Source organism: Copadichromis virginalis, linkage group LG14 (genome assembly GCF_057382275.1).
Source record: "Copadichromis virginalis isolate Kocher_CV1m ecotype Utaka linkage group LG14, C_Virginalis_male_GT1.1, whole genome shotgun sequence".
Classification (NCBI taxonomy): domain Eukaryota; kingdom Metazoa; phylum Chordata; class Actinopteri; order Cichliformes; family Cichlidae; genus Copadichromis; species Copadichromis virginalis.
Window position 1 is genome coordinate 38,959,177 of NC_140631.1, and position 8,141 is coordinate 38,967,317.

The 8,141-nt window shown below is 44.1% G+C and overlaps 1 long non-coding RNA gene across 1 annotated transcript; it reads left to right on the plus strand.

The window, feature by feature from the left end:
• The first annotated feature begins 365 nt into the window (after nucleotides 1-365).
• On the plus strand, nucleotides 366-3,383 carry LOC146694604 (uncharacterized). The gene is made up of 3 exons (XR_014923890.1): nucleotides 366-435; nucleotides 2,220-2,342; nucleotides 3,078-3,383. It is a non-coding gene; the product is annotated as an uncharacterized LOC146694604 (long non-coding RNA).
• The last annotated feature ends 4,758 nt before the right edge of the window (nucleotides 3,384-8,141 follow it).

The window sequence follows — 8,141 nt, forward strand, 5'->3', positions numbered from 1 at the left end:
ATCAATCTAAAAAAATAAACATTTAGTCTGATTTGATGTTACAATTAAAAAAGTGTTTTTATCTGAAGAGTCTGTAAATATCTGGTTTCAACTGTATATTTGATGATGTTGGTGTTTAGCTTGTCAGCACAAAGAGGGAGAGAGAGAGGAGCAGAGAGGGAGAGAGAGGAACAGAGAGGGAGAGAGAGAGGAGCAGAGAGGGAGAGAGAGGAACAGAGAGGGAGAGAGAGAGGAGCAGAGAGGGAGAGAGAGAGGAGGAGCAGAGAGGGAGAGGAGCAGAGAGGGAGAGAGAGAGGAGCAGAGAGGGAGAGAGAGAGGAGCAGAGAGGGAGAGAGAGAGGAGGAGCAGAGAGGGAGAGAGAGAGGAGGAGCAGAGAGGGAGAGGAGCAGAGAGGGAGAGAGAGAATGACGACAGAACAGAGATGAACAAGAGCAGGTGAGACACACATGTTAGTCAAATGGTTGTTTGCCAAAACTCATCAGAACATGTACCTAGTGTTTCTTTTTAGATACCATTTGTTACTTTTCAAATTCTATATTTATTAAGTTATGCAGGCTTGTTTGCACAACAAGGCTAAATAATTATATAAACTTTTCTCAATCTAAATATTGTACTTTGGTAGAATTAAAAAATAAGTGTAGTGCAGGTCTATGATGATTTTTAGTGCTACTATCATCTAGTTCTGATTCTGGTTCTGTCTTGGTTACTGTTGTAGTCCTGTTTTAATTCCGGATCAGTTCTGGGTATGGTTGAATTGGGGTTTAGTCCCTGTGTCTTGATACAGGCCCGACTTTGTTCTGCCTTGCTGCTTAATTAAAAAACTAGTTTAAGGTGTCCTGCATATGTATATAGAATAGCATCTGGCTGCAGTTTAAAGACTTTTTTTGTCTCGGTCTCGGTCTTGGTCTTGTCTTGGTCTCGATACCCTCTGGTCTTGGTCTTGTCTTGGTCTCGGATTAGGCGGTCTTGACTACAAGTCTACTCAAAGGTAAACTGGATACCTGGCTGACCATCACGTTCACGACCAGGTGAGGACGGATCAAAGATCAGGAGTCGATTTCAGGCTTGGGCTTGCTTTCATCATATTAGTCCAATCCAACTTTATTTATAGAGTACGTTAAAACCAAAATGGTTGAATAAAGTGCTTTCCATCACAAAAACTGAGATAATAGTAAAAAAAAAAAAAACATAAACAGACAAAGAAAGTGAAATAACAATAAAATAAATACATAAATGAAAAAAAGATTTCAAAATTAAATCCTTAAATATATTAAATATTAAAACTAGTGCTGTCAGTGTTAATCTCATTAAAATGACGTTAACGCCACGCGGCAAATCTCCGTTAGTGAATTAACGCAGATCGTGTGGTTGTTTGCTGACAACAGAAAAAAAACATCAAAGGAGAAAAGTTGCATCTAAGAACACGTTTTTTTCTTACTGATGCTCATTAGTGAAACACAAAGACATTAGACAAAAATGAAACTTTAGACCCTCTCTTCCCCCAACAGAAGTCAAAAGGATCTTCCAGGAATAGTGACACTATTTTCTGGAGAAGTGATTGGTCAGTACGTCATGATTTCATACCTGCTGATCTCTAATCTGGAACCTAACCGGCACCAGCAGAGTAAAAGACACTTAACAGCTAAATTGAATCAAGCATAAAAACATTTTAGGCATCAAGACAAGTCATATTATCTGTGAATTTCCCTTTTTGTGATTGGTCAGATGCTGCCAACACCTCCCTTTCCTTGTGAAGGTGCATGAGAAACCCTGAATTAACTTTGCTAACCAGCGGTTATCCTGATCACGACTGTTAGTGTAAGTGAATCCAGATGATGGAAAGAAAACCTGGGCATGCTGAAATCACTTCGTAGTATATGCCCCAGGGTTCAAAGGCCATCCAGTCGCACCATAACAAGAACATGGGAACACTAATGTTGTTTCTCCTTTTACAGTCATAATCTGCATTCATGAATGTTAAAAATGATTTTATTAGAAATGTATTTTGAAACAGAAGAGGTGTTTCAGTTAAGATAACACAGAACTACTTCAGTGACAGTGGACGAGATCTTTCCACTGCTGTGCAGTCCAGATGTACAGCTCACAGACTGATGGCAACCTCTCAGAAAACACGAGTTACAGTAGTAGTGATAAACAGCGAGACAAAGATCCTCTGCTGAAGCAGAAAAGGTTTAATATATTTCCTATGTAACCTGCAGGGGTGATTCTCAAGTCTGTTGGAGCCCAGGCAAAAAGGGACAGGGACACCTGACAGCCCAGTGTGCCCAGCAGAGCTGACATGAGGGCTGTTTCAACTGAATCACACACTCTGCTTGCCAGAGGTGAGTGAGTGGAGTCATGTGGGGTTCCTTTAGGGACGTCAGGTCCAGCGTACCGCCACTGCAGATTCTGCACATTATCGCTGCTGTAGACTCAAATTGTGCTAACAGTGCATTGTGGGTTGTGTTGTATCCGAATCTGCTGGCTGGCATCTTTTTCTCAATCCTGCCAAACTCCGCCCCTATCATGTAAGCGTGCAGGGAAGACCCTGTGTTAGAGAACTGATAACAAACTCTGTGTGACAGTTTATCCTGATAACAAACGTTAGGGTACGTGAATCCAGATGATGGAAAGATAGCCCGGGTCTGTTGATGAGTCTCCACTTAAACACTGACGTTGTTTGTGTTTCCTGGAGTCCCGTCAGTCCTGTAAACCAGCGTCCCCAACCTTTTTTGTGCCACGGACCTACAATATTCTCAAGGACCGGCCTTTAAGGTGTCGAGGATAAATACAACAAAATAAAACCAGTACCGCTGCCAAAAAAAGAAGAGTTATTCAAAACACATGAGAAAAGACCCAGGAAAACAGAGTTAATGATTTAAAAAGATTTTAAAAAATAATGCTTAAAAATTCAAAGTTTTTCATTAAAATATTTTAATTAAAATAAAATATTTTAAAAAAAAATTTAAACTCTACCACCAAAAATCAAAAAATAAAAATAATAATAAATGATGATAACATGTATTTATTATGTTGCTCTTTGTTTGATTTCTCTTCTGTTTTTTTTCTCCATACAGGTGATCCAGGTGTTTTGTTTGTTTTTCTTTTTGTTCCTTCCCCCCTTTCTCATCATCTCTTCTCCCCTCTGTTTTTCTTTCTCTCCCTCTTTCTTTCATTCTTTCCTTCTCCCTGTCCTTTCCCCCAGTCATGTCTGTCCCGTCTGTAACAACTGATAATAAAATAAAATAAATACACAATTATAATAAAGGTCAATCAAATGGACCAACATGGCATCTTTCTCGGCCTTCAAACAACAATTCTGATGGCTAAAGATCCAAATGGGACAGGCAAATAAATAAATAAATAAATGATGATAACCATGTGCAGCTTCTCTCGTCTTCCATTTTTCCCTGATGTGTTTCACTCAACATCAGACATGTGTTAAAGTGTGTTGGCTGCATATTAAGTTCAAAATGCTGATGAGCTCTGATCCAGTTGACTGATATACTCTGCTCTACATCCTGCACTGAAATATGAGGATTGTGTGTTTATTAAAATTTAAAATCATCATGGAGTCATTGACAGAAGAGCATCAACATTCAGCCTGTTAAATTAGATTTAGATATTTTTATTTCAGAAATGATTCCTAATAAAAATGGAGAATATAAAAACACAATCAAAGCAGTAAAGTCCATATTATGAAGTGTTTGCTGTATCAGACAATCATGTTTATTCACAACAATGAAAACAATATAGTGCAGATAAACATGGTGCTGTAATGAATCTGCTCTTAAACACAATAACAAAATACATTTTCCAAGAGAGATGATAATGATTCACATCAGAGTGAAGAACGAATACATTTACAACTGGTTTCTAACATTTCTTATAGATCGAACTGATCACTGATAGAAACAGAAGAATGTTCAAAATGATACTCTGAGAGATACATGAATGAGATATGGATAAACATCAAATCACATAAAACAAAAAGCACAAAATCATTAAAGCTGAAATAAAATATGAGCAGAAATATAGAAGAATTAAGTCGAAAGATAGAAAAAGGCAAAATGTTTAAAATATGAAATCACATAAGAGACTGAACCGTCCAGTCAGGTCACAGATTCATATCGACAATAATATTTTTGTTTGTTTTTGTTTTGATTTCTTCACTTCTATGTATTATTATTTATTTATTTATTTATTTATTTATTTATTATCATTATAAATGCTGATAAGCATATTAAGTGTGTGTCTGAGCTGAAAGCTGCTCTCCTCTCCTGGTTTTCTGTGTCACACAGACCACAACAACACAAAGCATCACCTGCAGACCGCTGAGCAGTATCCACCTGACTCTGTAGAAGGTCGAGTAAACCCCAAAAGGCTCTCTGTAGATCAGAACTGTTTTTTCTCCTGACACACACTCATACTCTGACTTAAAACCTGCACACATATACTCTCCTGCATCTTCCAGTGAGACATTAGAGATTATCAGGCTGTCATTGGAACAAGTGATTCTTTTGTCACTGCAGAACTCATCATCGTACACAATTTTGCCTTCTGTTTGGATCGACTTCATGAGCCAAAAGCCCGAAGTACTATTTTCCCAATCATCAGAGCATCTCATAGTGACTTCATCTCCCTCTGAGAAAACCTTTACTGCAGGTGGACCAAATTTAGGGCACACCAAAAGCCAGTACGCATTTATTACTTTTTCACCTACACAGTAGTAGATACCTGAATCATTTAACGTTAATGATGGAAGTACCAGCGAGAAGTTTCGACCAATGTCTTGATTAATAATGTCGGGAGGTGTTATCATCAACCAAACCGGGGGCTGGTCATGAATGGGGTCCATGAAGGGACACTCCAGCACAGCTGTGTCTCCCTCTGAAGCATAACGTAGCTTTGTTTCTCTGGTCAAATGTACAGAGTAAGTGCTCACACACTGCTGTTGGTTCATCAACAGGCAGATGTAAGACGTTGGTTGTGTGTTGACATGAAGAAGTGATGCGTTTGTCACCTGCAGGAAACTTTCTTGGACTTTATTCACCTTCCAAATTGTTCTGTCTTCGAAACTACTCAGCCCGGCTTGTTGCCACTCCCTGTAATGTCTGATCCAACGCACCGTCAGATTCTCACCTGCTCCTTTACATTGTACGTCTTCAGTGTCTTCAAGACTTGTGATAGATTCTTCCCCCTTTACTGTCTTGCACACAGTCAGGCTGATGTTTCTCTCATATGTCACACTGCCCTGAGTCCAGCACACATCTCGGTACAGTCCAGAGTCTGAGTGGGCCAGGTTGTTGAGAGTAAATGAAGGAGAACCATGAAATGTCTCAGGAAATGAGAGTCGTCCTGTCAGGTCTTCATGTACTGTGAATTTTCTGTTCTGGGGGTCAGAGATGTTCCACAGGACCAGAGTATCTTCACCAACACGTCTGGAGGTGATGCAGGAGCTGTTTTGATCTGGGAGCTTGAACTGTAAAGAGTCTCCTTCTTTTCTTATGGTGATAAATTCTTCTGCATGAATGTTGCTGATGAGAGTGAACAGCAGGGAGAAGCAGAGCTGTGCGACTGCAGCCATCCTGCTCAGAGGTCTCCTGGTGAGTGTCGTACAAGCACTGACACTGCTCGCTTCATGAGCTTCCTGTTTGTGGTTGGAGGAGGAACGCCACTTCTTTATCACATCATCAAGGAACACTTTGAAGCATTTGGCTCGATATCACGCCGTATATCTGCTTTCACTCTTCACAGGCCAAAGTGTGGACACGTTTTTTTTATACTTCGTTGCATGGGTCCAGGTGTCACGGTCCTGGGTTTCCTGACCCAGCGTTTTTAGTTCTTTGTGATGTTTGTATTATTGTACTTGTTTGAGTTATTCTATGGTTTCTAGTTTCGATCCCTTGCCCTTCATGTTTCTCTGTGTCCCCTCTGTTCTGTGTAAGTCTGTGTCTGCATGTTTGAGTTCCCCTCTGTGTCTCTCGGTTCTTAGAGTCCTCTGCCTTATGGTTTATGTCTCTGTGTTTCTTAGTTGCTGTCTCCACTGTGTCAAGTTCGCGTCTCTGTGTGATCCTTCCTGTTTTACTTTGAAGGTCCGTGTCTTATTCCGTGTCCTGCTTTGCTTGTCTTGTCAGTCCTGATTTCTCCCAGCTGTGCCCTCCTTCTGTGTCTCATTCCCCTCGTTACTCCCCAGTGTATTTAAACCCTGTGTTTCTCTGAGTCAGTGTTGTGTCGTCCCTCATGCTGTGTGCATCTCCCTGTGTCTCTCTGTGGGTTTAGTTTGTGAGTTTCCAGTTAGTTTGCTTCGTATGACTTTCTCCTGCCAGCGAATAAAGCTGAGTTCTTTGTGTTTAAACCTCGTGCCTGCATTTTGGGTCCAACTCCTGCCCGCCGCACAGCGATTCATGACAGTATGACGCGACCAGACATGGACCCAGCAGCACTCAACCCACCAGAAGAACTGCGTCTGGACATAATTTACTCCGTGGAAAGACTCCTGCATCTCTGGCTTGAACATGAGGGGAGGGAATTTCGCCGTGCTGTGGAAACCAGACTACAGCGTTTAATCTTTGGTCTTCCTTGGCTACTCAGTGCGCTCCACACACTCGAACAGGATTTAATCCGAAATGAGCTCCACCTTCATCCCCCAGCTGCTACTGCCCACCTGCCTGAAGGGCTGGACGTGGAGCTGCTCGGCCCGTCGGAGCCATCATCAAAAAAGAAGCGGCGATCACACCGCCGGCGTCCATCACCACAGCCGGACCCCGAGTCCTCTGAGTTACCAGCTGTGGTAAAAGAAAGAGACAATATTCAAGAGTTTCCTGGATTTGGGACTGTTTATTCCGGAGCCGTTTGTTTTCACTCAGCTGCCCAGCCAGAAGCTCTCTTTGCTGCCCAGCTACAAGCTGCATCTCCTGTGTCCCTGCTAGCACCGTCATTAACTCCACCACAAGCTCCATTTTCACCTCTACCATCGCTTCAGTCATCAGTTCGGTCTGCCACTCAGTCGCCCTTAGCTCCATCATCCACACTACCACCTGTTTCCCTTCCACCACAACCATCACTACACCCAGCCATTCAGGCTGCTACTCAGTCAGTCATTCAACCCATAGCCCTGCCATTAATACACTCTGTAGCTGAGCCATTAGCCGCCCGACCCGCAACCAATTCAGCCACTCCTCCACCTGTTACACCTCCACTACAACCGTCACTGCAGTCTCCAGCTCAGTCCCCTGCAGCTCAGCTTTCCCCAGCGCAGTCTCCAGTGTCCCCAGTGCAGCCTCCCTTAGCACAGTCATCCACTCAATCACCACCTCCACTTTCCCCCCAACTATCACTACTACCTCTAGTTCAGTCTCCTGTGCACTCACCTCTGGCTCAGTCTCCTGTGAAGTCATCAACTCCACCGCCTACTCCACTCTCACCACCACCGTTACAACAGACATCAGTTCAGTCTCCCGTGCAGTTATCTACTTCACCACCATTAGTAGCTCAGCTCCCCGTGTCTCCAGTAGCTCATCTCCCACTCTCACCCGTGTCTCCAGTAGCTCAGCTCGCACCTGAGCCATTGGCCCAGTTCCCCGTAGCAGTGCAGTTTTCTAGCCAGCTTAACATTGAGCCAGGGGTCCCAATCCTCTCTGGCTCTTTATCAGCTCCTGCTGGAAGCTTGGATGAGCTCATCCAGGACTCTACCTCGTCCGCTGGGGGTTCCAGTGAGCCCGGCCAGCACCTCCTCGTCTCCGCTGGAGGGTCCGAGGGGCCCGTTCAGCCTCCCGTCTCCGCTGGAGGGTCCGAGGGGCCCGTTCAGCCACCCGTCTCCGCTGGAGGGTCCGAGGGGCCCGTTCAGCTGCCTGCTGCTCCACCAGCGTCACCCACGCCGTCGCCTGGTCCAGCTTCAGCTTCGCCCACGCCGTCGCCTGGTCCAGCCTCCGCTTCAGCCTCCGCTTCAGCCTCCGCTTCAGCCTCCGCTTCAGCCTCCGCTTCAGCCTCGTCTGGTCCAGCTTCAGCATCCTCAGCGTCGTCTGGTCCAGCTTCAGCATCCTCAGCGTCGTCTGGTCCGGCCTCATCCGAGTCTTCATCCCCGTCTGGTCCTGCCTCGCCTGGTCCTGTGCCCTCCAAGCCTCGGCCGGTACGCCTGA